Source organism: Myotis myotis, unplaced genomic scaffold, assembly GCF_014108235.1.
Source record: "Myotis myotis isolate mMyoMyo1 unplaced genomic scaffold, mMyoMyo1.p scaffold_m19_p_13, whole genome shotgun sequence".
Taxonomy (NCBI): Eukaryota; Metazoa; Chordata; class Mammalia; order Chiroptera; family Vespertilionidae; genus Myotis; species Myotis myotis.
The window spans coordinates 51,038,159-51,058,293 of record NW_023416317.1 but is presented as its reverse complement, the minus strand read 5'-3'; the positions used below and the strand labels follow the sequence as shown (position 1 = coordinate 51,058,293).

Sequence of the window (20,135 nt, the reverse complement as noted above, 5' to 3'; positions counted from 1 at the left end):
GCAGGCCCGCATCATTGGGGCTCCCTGGGAGCTGGCAGAGGTGAGGGGTGTGTGTATTCAGGACTAAAGCGGAGAGCACATGTAGGAGGCAGCAGAGCCCATCTGGCGATAGTCCCTCAGGTTAGAGCATTAGCCTGACCATCTCCGAGGTATAAAGGGGGAGTCACCCCCACCCCCATTGGAAGCAGGTCATGCCCTTGCCCTTCACCATGAATACATCTCTCTTTTTCTCTGCCTCTCATAAGATAGAGGGTCTTGACTGCTCAAGCATTCAAAATACAGCCAAGTCTCTTCTTAGGAGAACCCTGACCACTCAGGAGGGTGACATCTGATTATTTCTCAAAATGATCTGGGGTAGAATCTGAAATGCGGAACTTTCTTCAAAATATAATGAGTTTGAAGACATCTCTTGACGTTTCAGCTGAAGACAGAAAAATAATTCTGAAAGTTATAAACCCTACCGGGACGGAAAAGTATAGAAGAAGAGGAAGCAACAACAGAGGTGACGAGAACTTTCTGGAAGTTAGAGCAGTAACTGCCTTAGCAGAGCAGGCAAGTCTGATTCAAAGTGCCCGCAGGGGTGCCTCCTCAAAACCCCAGGGACATTTCCAGGGCTCAGGCTCCAGGTTCCTGAGAAAGAGGGGAGGAGGGTGCGGCTACAACAGAAGGGCTGGTCAACCGTTGGTCCTAAGAGCACCTGGGCTTGCAGATCCCGCCCCACCCAACACAATCAGACTGCGAGCACAGGCAATCGCGGCTCATTGGTTTACAGGAGAGTCGAAGAGAAAGATGAAGTGTGGGCTGGGTTCACTGTCATGGGGCCAATGTCTGCACATCTGGCCTCACCCTCACGGATGTGCCATAGCTTCTCAGCTCCAAGCACCTGTCCTTGGGTAGATTCACAGCAGGCAGGAGAGGGAAGAGAGTCCATCCGACCGCCCCTGTCCTCTTTGACCAGAAAACGATGCTTTCCCAGCAGCCGCCCTTCCCCAGCAAGGCTTTGCTTATGACTGTGGCCGTTATTGAGTCACATGACCAGCCCTGAGCGCAGGGAGAACTGCAGAGGCAACTGCTTAGCTTGTCGAACCTCCGTAGGAGAGACAGGCAAGGAGCAAGAGGGTGGGAATGAGCGTGGAGTGAGCGGAGCTCCTTGAGCAGCGAGCCTTGCAGGGGGTGGTTGGGTGGTACCCAGGATCTGAGCGCTTTCCTCGTGGGCTGGTCATTTTTTCAATGTGGAATGCCCCCATCCTTTGCCAGAGTTCTGGCACCTAGCAGAGCACGGGGACCAGGGGCCTCGCTGGACCCCCTCACTCTCAGCAAGGCTCCTCACTCCAGCTAGTTGCCCTCTCCCAGAGCCTGGGGGTCAGAGGGAGCATCTCTAGGTCTACGGGCCTTTGTGTGAGCTTTGCCACCAGCCCCCCTGTCTTCAGTCCCAGCCTGCACTGCCTTCTCAGATGCCTAGTCCCGAGTGTTTATGGGTTCTGAACCCTGAATCAGCTTGCTTCTTCACCTGCCCCCCTCTGTGCCATTAGCAGAGTGAAGAAAACAAGCATAAGCCAGTTATGACTGGCCCATCCACTCACCACTTTCAGGCCTCCCTACCCTGACCTAGGGGAATGGATAAGTAAGTTTTGGTGGGCGCGTACGCAGGCCACCCTGCAGCTGTCAGAAGCAAAGAGCTAGCTGCCTGCCCCACCACATGGGGAGAGCTCCAAGGCAGAGTGTTGAGGGAGAAAGAGAAGAAAAAGAATGAAAGTAAGAACAATACCCAGCTCCATAAATGAAAGGCCAATAAACCATGACAGAGCACTCCGCTCCGTTTCACCCGTCATCAGGGAGATGTCAGTGAAAGCCACAGTGTGAACCCTCTGCACACCTACTCAAGCAGCTAACATGAACACGATAAAAATACCAAGTGCTGGAGGATGCAGGCGAACCAGCATTCTCCTACGGTCACTGCTGATGGAGTGTGTGCTGGTAGAACCACTTTGGAAAACTGCTGGGCAGTGTCGACTAAAAGCAAACACACTCACTCCCATGACCCAGCAATTCCACTCCCAGGTGTGTACCTGGCAGAAATGCATATGTACGTTCACCAAAATACAGGTAGTAGAATGTCCATAGCGGTGCTAGTCATACTCACCGCATACTAGAAACTACCAAACACCCCTCAGCAGTAGAATGGATGGGTAAACCATGGTCTATTCGCCCAGCGGAATTCTCCACCGCAACGTGAACAAAAGAATTAAAACTACAAGCAATATGGATGCATCTCCTGAACCTAAAGCTGATCCAAAGAAGCCAGATGCAAGAGTTCATACTATATGATTCCACTTAAGTAAATATCAAAAAGAGGCCGAACTAACACGGGGAATTCTATGCGAGTATAGTAGTTAACTCTGGGGGCAGTGGCGGGGACAGGAAGAGGGCTGAGGAAGGGGATTTCCGGGGTGCTGCTGATGTTCAGCGTCTTGGCCTGTGTGCTGTTGCCTGGGACCGTGGTCAACCAGTGGCAACCCTTGAGCTGAACATGCAGGGCCTGTGCACTGTTCCATATGTAGGTTGTCATGCAATAGAAGTGAAGCAAATAGAAAAGCCTGGGGCGGTAAACACAGAAAACACAAAGGCACAAACAACATTGGTGCACACTTTACAGCGACGCGTGCAAAGTCAAGGACCTGCTTTGCCTATTAGAGAGGGTGCCTGTGTGGGGAGGGACACGGCAGTGAGGTCATGGTAGCAGGGGAAGAAATGAAGCGATACCAGCGAGGCGTGTTGTCTGGATGCACAACGACACTGTTTAACTCAGCTTTGAACCTGAGGTAGGGCAAGGGTGGAATAGAGGAAACACGGGTTTGAAAAGCCTTTGATTGTTCTCTGACTGCCGAATGCATGCTCCGGCTTTAATTAAATGGGGTCTGGGGAAGAGAAGGGAGTGCTCCATCTCAAGCCATTGCCTCCCTGCGGCCCCTCTGACCCCGAGGCTGACTGTCCATGGGGTCAGAACTCTGGTTCCTCCTTCTCATGGGCTTCTCATCTAAGTCTCCTGCTGGCCAGATCCCAGGGCTCAGCGCTGAAGACGAATGTGGGGAGCCCACCTCCGCTGGCTGAGGATGAAGCAGGGGCTAACGCCCATCCCCAGCTGACTCCCTTCTACCTCAGTCCCCTGCTTGGCCCAATGTCCCGTTTGCAAGTTTGAATATTCATCCTGGGGCCCAGAAGCCAGTGGTGGAAGTCCTCAGGGAGGACCCCAGTTCTACTCCCCTCTCCTCCCACCTGGGGAGGTGTGAGCTCAGGGCAGACAGACCGCCAGGGTTAAAATTTGACATTGCCTGCACTCCCTGCTTTGGCCGCTAGTGGGCGATGCTGGCCAACCCGAGGCCCGTCAGGGGGCTAGAAGCAGGCAGCCGGCAAAGGATTCAACTATCCAGCCTCCAGGTACCCAATCGGAGGCAGGGTCAGAGAAGGTTCCGTGTCCTGAACTTTCCTGTCGACGCATTTTCTTCCTGATTCAAGCTCCAGTGTATATGTAAGGCACCCAGCGGCCCCTGGAGCCCCACACAAGGTCCCAAGGGCAGATGGCTCCCTGGTGACCTCTCCAAGATCCCAGGAATGGAGGGCAGGGAAGAGCCTCTGAGCTCCCGAACACAGCACTTGGTGCCCTCTGAGACCTCAATGCCGTTTTACCCTCCAAGAATAACTTACTTCCAGGAGCCTTGAAGATGTGTCAGGAGAGAGCAAAATGCTGCTGGGAAAGAGTTGAGTGTGTGTGTGTGTGTGTGTGTGTGTGTGCGCGCGCGCGCGCGCGCGCGCACACACACACACACACACACACACACTCCTGGGACCAGGGTGCAGAGTAATGCATGCCATCCCTTCCAAGGGTGTCACTGATCTGTCAGCAAAAGATGGCGGTGGCCTGTTTTGGTTAAAGAAGGACTTGTGTTCCTGGGTGTTTCCCTGCCCGTCAGCCTGGGTGTGTGAGCAATGGTGTCTGCCAGCGTGCGGATCCCTGTGTTCCTGTGTGAGAGATGGTGTCTGCCTCTCCGTGTGTCAAGGGTGAGTGTGAGTGTGTATGTGTGCGCGTGTGTGTTTCAGGGTGGGTGTCTGTGTGTGTTGGTTGTGTCCTTCTTTCTGGGCAGGGTGTGTGTTTCCACAGTGCATGCGTGCCCGCATGTGTATGTGTCCGTAGAGGTGTGTACCATTGTGCAGACTTGTGTACTGTCTATGTGAGTGTGTGTGTCTGTGTCAGTGTGTCAGTGGATGTGTGTCTCTGAGTCGTGTGGGTGTCACTGAGTTCGTCAGAGCGTCTGCCTCCGTGACACGCTGTCGCTGATGTGTCTGCCTGTGCGTCCCTGTGGGTGTCTGTGTCGATGTGTGTCAGTGTCAGCGTGCAGGTGTGCATGTGCCCGGTGTGTTTGCCCCAGCCTGGTTGTCTGTGTGCTTCTGGGTGCGATGTCCGTGTATGTCCGTGTCTGCGGGGGAGGATGTCTGGTGTAGGGTCCCCAAGTCGGTGAGGATGTGCGTGTGCGCTCTGGCCAGTGTTTGTTGGTGTCCGCGTGGGTGGCTGTCTGTGGCAAAGCGTCACCAGGTCGGCGTGGATGTGCCCCCACGGTGTGTGCCAGTGTCTGCCCGTGTCCGCGTGGGCGGCTGTCTGTGGCAGGGCGCCCCCGGGTCAGTGGGGGTGCGCGCCCCGCCGGGAGCCGAGGTGTTCTCCCTCCGAGCGGGCGGAGCGCCACGTGCGGATCCCCGGGCGGGCGCGTCGCTCTGGGGCGGAGCCAGCCCGGGGCCCCGAGCCCCAGGCCGAGCCAGGCGGGGCCCGCCCCCGACCCCGCCCCCCGCCCGCGCCCGCGCCGCCAGCGGAGTCCGGGAGCCCGAGACGAGCGGCGGAGCCGAGACGGCGGCGGCGCCCGTGGGATGCGGGGATCGCGACCCCCGCGCCGCTGAGCCGGCGCCCAGTGCCTGGAGCCCCGCACCGAGCCGCGTCCGTGCCGAGCGGCAGCCCCCATCCCGGGGCCCCGGCCGGGGACCCGCAGGTGAGCGAGCGCCCCCGCGCCCGGCAGCCCCGGCCCGGCCCGGGCACCCTTCGCCTGCCGCCACCCAACTTTCCTCCCCGAGGGTCGGAGGCGCCAGCCCTTCGCGCTCCCTGCCGGCCCTGTCCGCCCGGCAGCTGCCTCCCCCGGCTGCCCCCGAGGGTGGGAAGGGGAGAGGGAGGGGCGCAGACCAGCCTGGCCGAGGGGATCCCCGGGGGAGGGCGGCTCTGATCGCCGCGCGCCCCTTCCCCTCCCCTTTCCTTCCGGGTTTCCCGGTGCGCTGTCGAGGGCCGGGGAGGAGGAGCCGCGGCCCCGGCTTCCCTGCCGACCCCGGCGCAGGCTCGGGGAAGGTATGGGATTGGGACCCGGATTCCCGAGGCCGGAGACCCCAAGGTCAGAGCGGCGACTGGGCGCGCAGTGAGTGTGGCTCCAGGGCGCGGGGGAGCTGACGGACGGAGCCGGGCTGGGCTGGGGGAGGGGGCCAAGCGCCCCCGTTCCCTGGGCCGCGCAGAGCGGTCCGCCCGGGGAGGCCACTCTGGGGCGAGATCTCTGCCCGTCCTGACCCGGGACGGTTCTCTGTGCGCTCGGAGCCGGGAGAGATATCTGTGTGTGTTCTGTCTCTGCGTGCTGCTTCCACGAAGAGATCTCTGTGCCCTCTGACGCCCTGATGGGGCGGCCGCTGGTCTCCGTGGCTCTGAAGGCGGAGAGGTGTGCGTGTGCTCCCACCGGGGAGATCTCTGCGCGTCGGGACTGGGGCGCGTCCTCTGCCCTCCTGGCTCTGACCCGGGCAGACCCGCGTGCCCCACGGAGGCGGCCCTTGTCCTCTGCGTTATTGGACCATCTTGGGTGGCGCCTTGGGAGGAAGCGGAGGTGCCTTGCCTTGTGGGGGCTGGAGGTTTGGAGAGTGGTCATGGTGGGGGGAGTGCTGGGGACAAGGCCCTGGCCCGGGGCCCGCCGCGTTGAAACACCTGTTGAAGGGCAGCGCCGAGCCCAGTCAGGAAGCCATGGCTGACGTTGTGGTAGGAGCCGGTCTTCTCTCCTTAATGCCTTGAGACCAGTCCTGAGTGGTGGGATCCATCTTCTCCTCTTGGGGTCCTGGGCTGGCATTCCCTTCCCCCAGCTGTCTCCTTGCCTCCTGCCGAGTCGCCCAAGCCTCAGGGAGCCTAGACAGCACATGAAGACAGGCACAGTATGATCCCACCATGCCAGGCACCACAGCCCACTCCCGAATTCTCCCCATCCCCAATCTCTCCATCTAGAGCAGTGGTTCTCAACCTTCCCAATGCCGCAGCCCTTTAATACAGTTCCTCATGTTGTGGTGACCCCCAATTTCATTGTTACAAATTGAACATAATTAAAGCATAGTGATTAATCACAAAAACAATATGTAATTATATATGTGTTTTCCGATGGTTTTAGGCGACCCCTGTGAAAGGGTTGTTCAACCCCTAAAGGGGTCGCAACCCACAGGTTGAGAACTACTGATCTAGAGGGACCTCGAGTGGCCGGGGTGGGGCCACCGTGGCCCAGGCCCTTGCTGCTGCCTTCAACTCTATCTCCTTGCCCTCAGTTCCTCCCCGTTAGCTCATGGGAGGAGTGGGGGTTGGTAATGAAACTGGAAGGTGGAATGAGGGTGGCACAGGCCAGTAGCTCAAGCCAAGCTGCAATCACAGGAGTGTGAGGAGGGGAGGGTCAGGGGACAGCCAGAGTGCGGAACACAGATTTTTTGTTGTTGTTGTTAGAATGTCCAGCCCTGTACTGAAATGAGCTTCAACGAACTTTTCATCTAACTCTGTCACCACCGTTTGCATGGTACAGCGGAAAATTGAGGCTGAGAGTGGGGTCAAGGACGTATGCAAGGTCACCTAGAGAATCGGTGGATTTGGGACACCGCTCGAGGTGAAGATTCCTTGAGATCAACTTTCTGGGGCCAGACTGATCTGGGACTGACCAAGGAGGATGTGAGCCGAAGGGGAACTGGCCCGAAGGTGCCAGGAGCCAGCCTGCAGCCCCGTGGTGGCCTGGGCAGCTGCTGTGCCTCTGGGGCGCTAGGCCCAGCCCCTGTGTGGTGATCGAAGGGCCTCTGGAAAAATTCCAGGATTGACTCTCTCAGCAGGAAGACTGAGCTCAGAGGAGTGGTAGGAAGCACCAGAGACAGCTGGGAGCGAGGGCGCAGAGGGGACTGGTGCCCAGGCAATCCGCGGAGAAGGGAGTCCTGGGGGCAGCCTGTGGTCGATGGCACGCTTTGGTCTGTTCACAGGAGGCTAATTCCTGCTGCCCTCGGGAAGGCGATTGGAAAAGTGTGCAGTGATAGAAGCGTGTCTCCATGGCCCATTCAAAAGAGGAGTGATTACCTTCGGCCATGAGAGTCAAGGGTATCTATCTAACAAATATAACCTTTCAACTGGGTTTTGAAGGATGAGTAGGAGTTTTCCAGGTGAAGAAGGTACAGTCCACCCGTCAGGACTGGCATGCGCCAGCAGTACACGGAGATGTGAAACAGCACGATTGTTAGTTCAGTGACCTGTTAGGTCCCATCGTATGAGGGAGAGAGGAGTAGAAGCTAACGCAAGGTCACAATCCCAGGGGCCTTTGTGAACTCTGCTCAGGAATCGGGAATTTATCCTCAGTAATGGTACTAAAAATAGCCAGCATTCACTGAGTGCTGTCTGCTGGCCGGGCGGAGCACTAAGCACTTTATAAGGCTCATCTCACTGAATCTTCGCATCAGCCCTGGAGGTGGGGACCCATAGTATTGGCCATTTTGCAGGTGATGAGATTGAAGGCCCAGAAAGCTTAAGTCACTTGTTCGCTGTCACACCTCCCTAAGTGGCAGGACATGAGTGTGAGCCCAGGTGTAAATATATCTGCTCTGCGGTGTACTCCCTCTCCAGGGCAGGCCAGCGGTGCTACCAGACGTCTTAAATTGAAGGAGAGGGACAGGCAGATTGCCACAGTGATAGAACCTGTGGTGTTCCAGCTGCCTCCTCCCTCTGTTAAGGGATATGCCGCCCTCCCATCCCTCACTCAGATGGCTCACTAAGGGAGGCACATTGCCGCCCTGTCACCCTGGGACGGGGCAATGGCCGCGCGAGGTTTGGGTTGGCAAGCCTGATGAAGAGCAAAGGGAAAGTGATGGGTGCCTCAGGGTTCTGACTCGACTCTGTGGTGCCTCCAGGGACGATGCCCACATCCAGTGTCAGGTGGAGGGAAGGGTCCAGCTGACTTGGGCCCGAGGTGGGAACTTGCAGTCATACACAGAGACTGGTCCTTGGGGCCATGGCAACGAAGGAGACTGTCCAGCCAGAGTGCTGGTCGGGGGTTCTCAACCCTGGTGGCTTTAGCATCACGTGGAAAGACTTAAGAAAACCAAAACACACCTTCACCTAGGGTCCATCCCGGAGATTCGAATTCATTCGACTCAGGTGAGGCTTGGCATCAGCAGTTTGGAAAGCGCCAGGTGATCCTAATGTGGTGAAGGGGGTGAGAGAGAAGAGGGTGGAGTCCGGAGCCCTCGGGCGGGCGTTCTAGCCAATGAGGCAGGAGAGGTCCGGCCAGGAGGCTGGGCAGGAGCCGTCAGAGATGGGAAGAGAGCCAGCAGTGGAGGTGCCCCAGAAAGCAAGGCGGGAGCACGTCCCAGAGGAAGGGAGTCTTGGTCTCTTCCTGCCAAGAGAGCGAACCAAGTACGTTCTGTGAAGTTCATGGATAGATTTTCTTTTTTAAGGGGAAGGCATCATTTATTTAAAAAAAAAAAAAATGTCCATTAGCAACGGTAAGGGTACTGGTGACTTTGACAACAGAAATTTTCCTCTTCACACCCACAAATTGGGGTGCCTGGTACAGATTGTTGAATGAATGAATGAATTGGTGAGAATGGAAGGCAGTTTTGGAGAGGGTGGAGGAGTGAGCGGGAGGTGAGGACGTGGAGACAGCATGTGCAGACAGCTCTTTCAAGGAGTTAGATGCTTTAAGAGGGAGGGGAGAGATAGGGGGAGCTGGGGGTGGGGTCAGGGAGAGTTGTAGGGAGAGCCTGGAGTGGCCCCGGAGGGCGTGGGTGCCCGTGCAGGTGCCCATGTGCAGGTGCTGACCAGGAAAATGCCTCTTCCTCACCGCCAGGGGCTGGAGGGCTGGAGGTGGAAGTTGTGCCGTGGGGTCCCGGTTGCCCTGGTTTGCCCAGGGGATCGGTCGGTCGGTCGGTTGGTCAGGAAGGCCTGGGCTGACCTGGCTCTTGCTGTGAATCTCTGGCAGAGGGTGTTTCCTGCGAGGGGTGGCGGCAGCAAGGGGAGGGAGATCCTGCTCTGAGGAGAGAAAAGTGCCCCGGAAAGCAGTGTTTGGAGACCAGATGCGGTCGTCTAGAGCAGGTGTCCAGGAGTGGAGGGGCTGGGCTCCTGTGGCTAAATCCACAGCATCACAGAGAGGAGAAGGCAAAGCCAACCGGCAGCCTGTGGACAGAGGCTGGGCACCAGTTCTCAGGCTACATCCGGGCCAGGCTGGGAGGTGCCCTAAACCATCTAAGATGAGGGGGGAATCAGCCCGTGGGAGGGACCAGCCCATCTCGATCAATCCCTCCTGCATGGCCATCCAATCCCAGCCTCACCGACCTGGGCTATAGCTGGAAAGTGGTCCAAATAAGCCGGGGCTGCAGAGGGAGCCCAGGACTGGAAGCCCACTGCCTCCTGCCAGCCCAGACTGGCCTGACGCCGAGGTCGGAGGCAGTGTTCAGCCTGGGATTGTGGGGAAGAGCCTGGATAGAACATTCAGCACCGACTCTGTGCCGTGGAAGCTTCTAGCAGGTTTTCACTGCAGATACCGTAACTGCTCTCATGAAGTCTACATACTATTGGGGGAAAGAGACTGGATGCTACTGAACAAACAGATACAGGGGTGATTTTAGATAGTGACCAGTGCGATGGAGAGATGAGGGACACTCTGAACTGGCTGGCCAACGGAGGCCTTCTTGGAGGAGGACAATGAACTGAGACCCAGAGAACGAGAAAGAACCAATCCTGTAGGGGCTTGGGGAAAGAATGTCTTGTAAAGAGAGAACTGCAAGTGCAAAGGCCCTGGGGCAGGGACCAGCTCCTGAGGGAGGGTTGGCTGCTGTGGCTGGAGCAGAGGAGATGGGGTAGGGATGGCCTGCGTTTCCACCCCCAGCTCTCGGTCATCTGCCCCTTCAGGCTGCCCCTTTGGTTATTCACACCACTCGACTCAGACTGGCAGCGATTCCTGGGGATGAGACTATATTTAGATACAACTCTCCTCTCTGTGGGCCTAGAACATACCGTGTCTTTTTAAGATGATCAATACGGAATGGGTGCTATTTATAGAGACCCCATGTCAATTTCTGGGGCCTGAGACCCTCAGATGGGGGAGAGAGTCTAGGACCAGGCTTCACAGGGGTAGGGACAGAAGCTGGCACCGCACTGGAGCCATCTGACTCATGGGCTCTTTGAAACTTTTGTCACCTTCCCTGCCTGCCTGGCCACCCTCATCCCTGCAGAGTCACAGCCCTGGGCTGGGGAGCTGGGTGCCCACAGCCTCCCCACCTCCAACTTCATTTCCTTGAGGGGTACCTGGTGTGCCCCGAACCCAACAGAAAACTTAGTTGTGATTGTTGAAGCCAGAGTCCAGTGGGGCAGTTATCCATCTCCCTTGTTCGTTCCTCGCTCTGTTTACTACTCTGGGTCGGCAGGAAAGGATACCGAGGACCCTCGGGGCCTCTCAGGCTCTCCCCACGCACCAGAGAGAGATCTGCCCAGGACAGAGACAACGCCAGGTTGGAGTCAAGAGCTCATCCTCCCGGGTGGGAGGTAGTGTGGCCCAGAGCAGCCAGGGGAGGCTGCCTGGAGGAGGTGGGATGGGAGTCGGCCATGGAAAATGCACTTAAATTGGAAAGGTGAAAGGGGTCAGATCATGTTTGCTCTCCTGTTGTGGGGAGTGAATGTTTCTGCTTTGAGGCTCGCTCTCTCTCTCTCTCTCTCTCTCTCTCTCTCTCTCTCTCTCTCTCTCGCCTTCGTTTTCTTCTCCTGATTAAATCTCCAGGGAGGCAGTGGAAAATTGAGTTCCCACAGGAGTATTAACCCAGTGGAAGGACTGAGCTGCTCTCATGGCATCCGTGTGGGCCCAGGAAAGTCCCTCACCCACTTGGAGATCCCCCTGTTGTCCCAGATCCCCTCTTACAGCCCTGGGAAGCTGAGGACCAGTGCTGGCCACCCCATAGGCTCAAGGTCACACAAGGATGCAGGTGGCCCTAAGCCCAGGGCCCTGTCTGCCTGGCCCCACCCAGGTCTTGCCCAGGCAGTCCCCATGCTTTCTGGGAATGGATTTTTGAGCAGTAGAAAGACTCTTCCTGGCATCGGGAGGGTAGCAAGTGCCTTTCTGGCAGCTATCGATTCCTCGAAGGCCTGTTTGAAGGACGGACCTGGCTCAAGAGGCGGTTTTCAGAGGGTCAGCAGGCCAAGGAGGAGGGATGTGGTCGCAGGCACCAAACCAGTGCTCAGGCTACATCCGGGCCAGGCTGGCAGGTGCCCTAAACCATCTAAGATGAGGGGGAAATCAGCCCGTGGGAGGGACCAGCCCAGCTCCGTCAATCCCTCCTGCATGGCCATCCAATCCCAGCCTCACCGACCCGGGCCCATCGCTGGAAAGTGGTCTGAACAAGCCCCTAGGAGCCCGGGTACCCACCCTCTGCTGCCCAGGGCTGCTGCCTGCCGCTCGGCCTAGTCCCAGGAAGGTCGCAGCCCTGAGTCCATTCCCTGCCGGCCCAGGGCCGCCCCCCAAGGGACACCCAGCTGGTGTGGGGGTGCAGGGAGGCCGAGGGACAGAGGCCTGCCCACCACCCCCAGAACGGCGTGGGAGGCAGCCCAGGGCCCACCGGTGTCGGGTCAGACGCAGCACAGGCTGTCGGTGAAATAAAGAGGCAGCTAGTTGCTAGCAAAATTGGAAACCCAGGGAAAGCCTCCGCTCGCTTGCCGGGCCTGCGCGCCTCTTAGCTGTGTCATTGCTGAGCTTCTGTTTCAGGAAATGTCTGAGGGAAGGAGAGAAGAAACTGCCGGAGGATCCCCTGGGGCCGATCATGCCCAGAGATAGCTGGACTTTGGGTCCCTGCCAGCCCTGGGCTTTATGATTGGATTCAGGACTCGGCCCCAGATGGGTCGGTCACTTGTGTCCATACGGTGCATCGCACAGGTGACTTCGACGGCACTCGCCGACAAACAAAGCAAAGCTCTCGAGAGCGTTATGTTGAGCAGGAACTGTGGACACACAAGTGCCCGTGCCTGTGATCCCATGTATGTGAGGTTCTGGAGCAGGCTAGACTATCCCGCCGGGGTGGGAGTCAGAAGAGGTGATTGGAAAGGGACACCAGGGGACTTTCTGGGGTGATGGGAATGTTAACTATCTTAACTGGGGTGGTAGTTAGTTACATAGGTGAACGCATGTGTTACTACTCACCCAACGGTGCACCTCAAATCTGTACATTTTCTCATATATATATTATACCCTAGTTTAGAAGAGAATTAAGGGAAAAGGCTGCACATGGGGCTATCCTGTGTCCTGAACATGTGTGCCATAGAGTTTGTGTATTGTTGGATTGGCTTATCTCCCTCTGGTGGGCTAAAGTGTAAGCCTCTCAGGTTTCTCTGGGGGTATTTCTCCCTCTCTCAGTGTGCACACAGTAGGTGCCCCATAAACACCTCGGTTGCCATGGCATCAGACTCCCTGTGAAGTCTTTTTTCAGCCCAGATATGGGATGCTGATTGCTGCCTCATGGGCGCCTGTGTGCCAGGAAGGGCATTTCCTGAGCCTTAGGTGGGCACCTTTCTGGCCCCACTGTGTGTACTGTGGGTTTAGATGGCCCAGGGTCTGGAGCAGGGGTGCCCTGGGTGACTGAGCCAGCTCTCTAACTTGGGGAAGTAGTACATCAGTCCCTCTTACCCACAGTTTCACTTTCTGTGGTTTCAGTTACCTGTGGTCAAACGCAGCCTGAAAATATTAAATGGAAAATTCCAGAAATAAACAATTCATAAGTCTTAAATTGTGCACCAAAATGAGTTGTGTGATGAAACCTCAAGCCATGCCGCTCTGTCCCACCGGGAACGTGAATCAGCCCTCCGTGCAGCCTCTCCACGCTGTATATGCTACTTGCTAGTAGTAGCAATCCCCGTTATCAGAGAGAGAGAGAGAGACCGCAAGAACATAACTTTTAGTGCAGTGTATTGTCATAATTGTTCTATTTTATCATTAGTTCTTGTTGTTAATCTGTTGCTGTGAGTAATTTTCAGGTTAAACTTTATCATAGGTGTGTATGTTTAGGATTAAACATAGTACATACAGGGTTGGGTGCTATCTTCGGTTTCAGGCACCCAGTAGGGGTCTTGGAACGGATCTCCGGAGAATAAGGGGGGACTGCTGTCCATCATCCGGGTCCACACCCTGGAGATGCAGGGCCCAGGGGCAGTGTTGGGTCTTGACTGACAGCTCAGTGCCACTCCGCATAACATTATAGATCCCCTATGCCGGAAGACTGGAGCTTGGGGAGCAGGGGGTGCTCTGTGCCCTGTGGAGGCCTGGCACCAAAACACTGGTGAACGCTTGGTGAGATGAATGTGCTGCTTCCAAGCCCTCCCGCCCCTGTCTGACTGTGGAAAGTGGGGGCGCAGGAATGAAAAAGCAGGGGTTTGGGCTGAATCCAGGGCTCAAGCCAAAGGTGCCCCATTCCATCTCTCCTCTCATCTTTCACTCTGGGGGTGGAGAGGGCCTCAGGGACCCTGTTTCATCCCTGCCTGGGAAATCACTTGGGCAGAGCCAGCGGGCGGGGTTTTCTGTCAGCTGAATTTCCCTGGGCTGCTGGAGTATTGGAATGCATGAGATGCAAATGCATGTAAATGAGGGCATCCCCAGCTTTCTGGGGTGGGCGTGAACCTTCGGCAGGGCTGGGGGTGATTCTGCAGATGCTGGGGGTGGGGACGGGACCGAGAGAAGCAAAGCCCCCTCAGGATCCCCAGCTCCGGCTTGCGCAGGGTTAATGCCTGTGCTGCCTCAAAGGAGTGGAGCTGCAGGGCGCTGGTTAGCCGAGGCCCCGCACAAGGACGTGCCTTTGATCTGGGAGCAAGGACCTGAATGCACAGGCCACGGGCACCAGCTGGCACCCCCGCCGAGCCTTTGTCTAGGCCGCTAGCCCAAGAGAGCCGGGACTGTGCCGATAATTGCCTGGGCGGAGGGATGATCTGAAACTTGCTGTCGACCTCAACCCCTTCCCCCACCCCCCACCATCCAACCTGTGCCTTGAGCCTGCATGACCACGCACAGCCACTGCCAGAAACCGGGGTGGCCACTTTCTAGTCTGCAGAGGACAAGTCTCCTTCAGCCCATCCCCCGCCCCTCCTCCTCCCCCCAAGCCCCCCCCCCCCCCGCATTTTCCGCTTCTTCCCCTCCCCCCCGACCCCAGGCTAGCCAGCCATCCCGCCCCAAAGCAGGTGCAATGTTTTTATCTTCAGGAGCCATATTTTATGAAGTACAAAGAACCAGATGAAATTAACTTTAACATATTTTCTTTCACCCAGTATATCCAAAATATCGCCAGTTTTAAATTGCAGTCGACATTTAAAAGTTATTCATGAAAGAGTTGACATCCTTTATCGTACTAAGCCTTCAAAGTGCGTGTGGATTTCTAAGTACACATCTGGGTGGTCTCTAGCCACCTTCCCAGTGCTCGCCAGCCGCCAGCCACTCGTGGACGGGACAGGTCTGCAGTGCCTGAGCCGGAGAGAGAAACTGCTGGGGGTCCTTTCTGTCGGGGTAGCTGCTGACGCTTGGGTGCGGGCAGAAGTCGGGCACGTCTCCCTGGGAGCATCTGCCCGCTCATGGGCAGAGCCAGGCTGCACGGAGGGAGGACCAGCCTTAGAGGAGGCCCCGGGGCTGCCCCGTAGCTTTGAGCAGGGATCTCAGACACCCTTGGTCCAGGTGGGCGGGCCCCAGGTAAGCTATGACCCTCCCTGCCGACTCCGGGTGCCCTCCGAGGTGGAAGGCAGTGAAGTGCCTGGTTATTCTCCCAGGCCTGGCTGCAGACAGACTGGGGCTTCCTTACCGAACCCCTCCGCATCGAATCTCTAAAGCGGGGGGAATAGCACCCCTCCTCCGTAGGGTTGTTGCTGCACTAAGGGGATCCACACTTGGTGCAGCCCCTGCTGGGACCACCCACCCCCTTGCTCATGGTTGAGGGTCCTGAGGTCCAGAAAGCGGGGGAGGGGATATGACATTGTCCAAGGTCACAGTGCAGGTTAGTTGGCCGGGCAGTCTGGTTAATCTGGCACTCATTCATTCATTCTTTCATTCCTTGGTTCACCGGTCCCATGTAGGCACCTCTGCTGGGTGCGCCCATGCTTGGGGAGCTCAGGACACAGCCAAAGGGAGAGGCAGGTGTGGAAGTAAATGACTTGCCCTGTGATGAAGCTTGTGTGGGAATGAAGGGGTGCCAGGAACACAGAGAAGGGAGGGGCCGGCTGGCAGAGAGGGCAACGAGGAAGGCTTTTCAAAGAAGGGTTCCCTGAGCTGGCTTTCTTAGGAGAAACATAAAGACAATGACCACAGCAGTGATAGCAAGTGCCATGCTTTGAACACTTCCTGTGTGCCCAGCATGTACAAGTACTCATGCATGTATGCCTCAAAAAAGACCCTGTGAAAGAAAGTCTATTATTAACCCCACTTTACACATGAGAAAACTGAGGTAGAGAAACATCCATTAACTTGCCCAAGAACACATGGCAAGTTAGTGGCCAGGAACCGGATACACAAGCAGTCTTGCTTCCAAGTCACAGATCCAACCACTTCCCTACCCCACATAGGAACAGGAATCGTCCAGACAGGGAGCGGTGGGTGAGGGGGGCGGGGGAGGGGGAGCAGAGCTGGACACAGGGCTGGGCTCTGTGGCCCAGGGCATTTCCTCACGGCCAGTCTCAGCAAGACGGAGTGGAACTTTCCCTACAAGCCACACGGAATCCCTTTGCTGGTGGCTTTTCCTCATTTCCCTGTCACCACCTGTCGATTCGGGATCCGTCACGGGGAAGAAAAGTATTCCCTGATGTCTTTTGCAGTACTCTCTCCACGGCGGGTGCTGATCACATGTGTAATGAATCACTCGATTAATAAGATGAGTCCGCAAGTCGAGATGTTAGTTTTAACGTGTTCTCCTTGAGAAAGAAAGGAAGTCCCTCCTGGTGCCCTTCTGTCCACCTCTGGGGGGTGAGCCCCTGCCTCAAGGGCACCCCCACCCTCTCCCTGAAGGTGAAGTGCAAGGCAGTGTGCCACAGGGCCAGGCCACAGGCGGGAGGAGTGCCCGGGGTTTTGGGTGCTCCAGCCTGAGGTCACCCCAGACGGCAGGGCAGGAGGAGGTGCCCACAGAGGAGGCCAGCTGAGATATTCTAGGAAGTCGGCCCAGGGATTTTCCAGGAAGCCCGGGAACCACTTCCGCAGGGCGCTTTGCATAAATTTACATGGCAGAGAATTTTCTTCCCGTGCTGTGTTCCTGAGGCTCTGACTCCAGGGAGACCAGAAGGCCAGACGTGACTCCGACACTGGATGCAGGCCTTTGCCTGCTTTCTGACAGGCCGGAAGGGGCTGCGAGGAGGGGTGAGGCTGGGGTCGCCCGTCTCACGCCGAGGGTGACCAGGTGTCCTGGTGCCCGGGACTGAGGGTGTCTCTGGAGGCAGGAATCTCAGTGCTGGTCACTTGGACAGCACCCGCCGCTGCACATGCTGTCGCGTTCCGTGTCAGGGCACGTGACCACCATTGATTGAGCACCAGTCACCAGTGTGCCCCGTGTGTCCAGGAAAATCTCCCTTGTCCAGGTGGCGACAAAGAGGAGACAGTAGAGGGGAGTCCATTTTCGGGTGTGAACAGTCAGCATTCTGCCTCCTTAGCATCTCTGCCCTGAGGTGACTAACCCACCCATCCTCAGTGACTCAGAGGCGCGCCAGCCCTGTCCAAAGCACAGGCTGTCCGGCTGTTTGGGGAGGCCAGACTCACCCGACAACTGCCAGGACAGTGGGGACCAGGAAGGGGTCAAGGGCTGCAGGCAGGGCTCAGCCTCCCGGCCCAGAGGAGGTAGGTCAGTGTGGGTGGACAGTCAGAGAAGGGGCCCCAGAGGAGTTGGGGTACCGGGGTACTGTCACACAGGGCAGGGGAAGAGCTTGGGGATGCCTGAGCTGGGGCTTGGTGGGAGGTGCTGGGGAGGGGCCGGGGCAGGGCGGGAGGGGGTGGAGGCAGAGGGAGCACGTAGGTAGCAGTCTGAAAGGAGCACTCACTCAGTTTGCTGCTATTGATTCTTGGGAGCCGGCAGCACTTAGGGAGAGGTGTTCTCGCTAGCCAGAAGCTGAAGAACTTGGGACAGGATGGAGTGTGGGGGTGGGGGGGTGTCCCCAGAGCAGGGAAGACTGGCCCAGGAGCAGGGGGAGCTGGGAGAAGCTGTCCCGGGAGAGAGAAGAGTGTCACGGAGGCTGGTATTGATTGACCAGAGTAGCTGTGGGCTTTGGATCAAATCAGATCCGCGCTCCCCCGCATGTTGGAGCCAGAGAGGCCCCTGGTCTTCCCCAGCCGGAACTTGGTCCTCCTAGGAGAGCGGGGGATCTGACTGGCTGGGCCTGAGCCTGGAGCGCCCTCAGACCACCTCCGACCTGCGTTGCCCTGGCATCACCGGAAACCTTGCAGCCAGGGCTCAGCCAGGCTCAGCCACAGCAGGGCGTGGGCCCTGAGCTGCTGGAGGAAGGGCAGGGCCAGAGCCAGGTGCAGGAACAAGGGAGAGAATGGATCCCGCCCGCCTACAGTGAGCCGCCTGCGGGGGCCCAGGGACAAAGGACACTCCCGCTGGTTTACTTTGGAACCTGAGGCTGCCTGGCTGCTGGGGAGCAGGGGCCTTGGTCTGGAACAGGGGTGGGCAAACTTTTTGACTCGAGGGCCACAATGGGTTCTTAAACTGGACCGGAGGGCCGGAACAAAAGCATGGATGGAGTGTTTGTGTGAACTAATATAAATTCAAAGTAAACATCATTACATAAAAGGGTACGGTCTTTTTTTCAATAGTTTTATTCATTTCAAACGGGCAGAATCCGGCCCGTGGGCTGTAGTTTGCCCACGGCTGGTCTGGAATCTGGTTTCAGAAGCCACTCAACCCCAAGGGCCCTTCCTGAGACCCAGGGCCCCATCCTCAGGGCCTCTTTACTAATGTATCGAACAGTGCGCTGTAGCAGCGGGTCGGTGGGTATTGTAATCTTGAAGTATCTACGAGCATAGTCGATACCTGTTGTGCCTGTGCTGGGACAGGGACTTAGCCTCAGTGTCTAGTGGCCGTGGGTACTGCTAAGCACTTCCATTTTGCTACCTGCATTCATAAGGGGAGGAAACGCTAAATTTCAGGAAGAGGTTAATGAGGGTGAGATGCACTCCGCCCCACGCCTCTCCCCCGCCCCCCTCCCCACCCCCCCACCCCCTGAATTCTTTCATTCTTTCCCCATCCCTGTGAGAGGTCTGTTAGGAGCTCGTGAACACGGAGAAGCAAAGCTAATCTATGCTGTTAGCAGTCAGAATAAGGGTTACCCTTGGTGAGGGAGGGTAGGTAGTTAGTAATGGGAGGGGAACCGTCTAAAGGGCTGGGAGCAACTTATTTCTTGACCTGGACGCTCGTTACCAAGTTGTTCGGTTTGGAAATTCATCCACCTGTACACTTAGGATCCGTTCACCAATCTGCAGGAATAGTTGATTTCAATACAAATTTTAAGAACATCTTTCCTGCCCTGGCCGGGCGGCTCTGTTAGTTGGAGAGTCATCCCGGACACCAAAAAGGTCACAGGTCAATTCCTGGTCAGGGCACATGCCTACATTGCAGGTTTGATCCCTGGTCAGGGCACGTTCAGGAAGCAACCAGTCGGTGTTTCTCTTCTCTCTCTCTCTCTCTCTCTCTCTCTCTCTCTGCCTCTCTCTCTCTCTAAAAAAAATCAATTAAGAAAACAGCCTTGAGTGAGGATTAAAAAGAACAACAAAACCACCTTTACTAGAACAGACGTCCATGCAGGTGTGAGCTTGCGCGCACGTACACACACACACACACCCCGGTGTGTACCGGTCAGCCTCTGCAGGTCCATGACATATGCGTCTCTCCAGATCCGTTGCAGGCGTGTGGACACAGATGGATACAGTGAGGCAGAGGCAGAGACACTATTTTTAGGAAATAATGCCAAGCAAAGAGGAGGTTTCCCGATTTACGGGTCTAGCGGTGGCTCACGGCGGCAAGGACTGCCTTGCATCCAGGCGGACTTTTTTGTTGTTGTTTCTTTGTTTTAGTAAAAAGAATACTGACTTTATTGTTCTCCTAAAAATAGTACGTGATCACCTTCGATAACTCAAGCGCTGAAGAAAAGCACGAAGGTGGTTATTACCGTGACCCCGGTTTCCACAAACTGAGAAAAGAGCGCGCCATTCCCGTTCAGGGACGAGGTCGTGCCTGTTGTGTTCAAAGGTGGAAGGTAGACAGACCCATGCTCTCATCCACGGGAACCTGCCTCCTCACCTGCCATCTTAACCAGGAGGCTTCTCTTACTCGACTTGGATGACAGGGGGCTGGGGGAGAGGGTGGTTGCAAAGCGGAGGTCCCCGGACCTCCAGGCCCTCCGCCACCGGCCGCACACACTCCGGGCTGTGCTTCCCGGGGAGCGGAGGCGGCCTGGCGAGGCCTGCCTGTGTGGTGTCTGCTCGCTGTTTACCTGCCACCTGGCCAGGTGCCCGACTCACAGCGATCCACGGCGCTTGGGGCTGGGCGCCTTGGAGGGCTGCGTGTGGGGTCCCCGATGACAGGTTTCGCGGGAGTAAGATCAGGGCCACGCTGGCCCTTGGGTGACAGAGAGGGGTTCTGCCCTGGCAGCGATCTCCAACAGGTGTCCGCCCTGCCCTCGGAGCCGGTGCTGGCCGTTCCCGGGGCTGATGTAATTAGCGACACCGCTTCCCGGCCGTGTCCCCGTCAGGAGCTGTGCCGGCCACATCCTGTTTTGGTGGGACAGTCGGGAGCGCATTCCTTGGACGCTGTGTCATGGGCAGAGCATGTTCACACCAGGT

The 20,135-nt window shown here is 57.0% G+C and overlaps 1 protein-coding gene across 2 annotated transcripts in view; it reads left to right on the top strand.

Moving 5' to 3' along the window:
• The first annotated feature begins 4,868 nt into the window (after positions 1-4,868).
• The window catches only part of SCN5A (sodium voltage-gated channel alpha subunit 5), an 88,300-nt gene continuing 73,033 nt past the window's right edge, over positions 4,869-20,135 (top strand). For both annotated transcript variants that reach the window (XM_036333193.1, XM_036333188.1), the window contains exon 1: positions 4,869-5,036. The gene's annotated coding sequence lies outside the window, so the exon portion shown is untranslated. The remainder of the gene's footprint in view (positions 5,037-20,135) is intronic.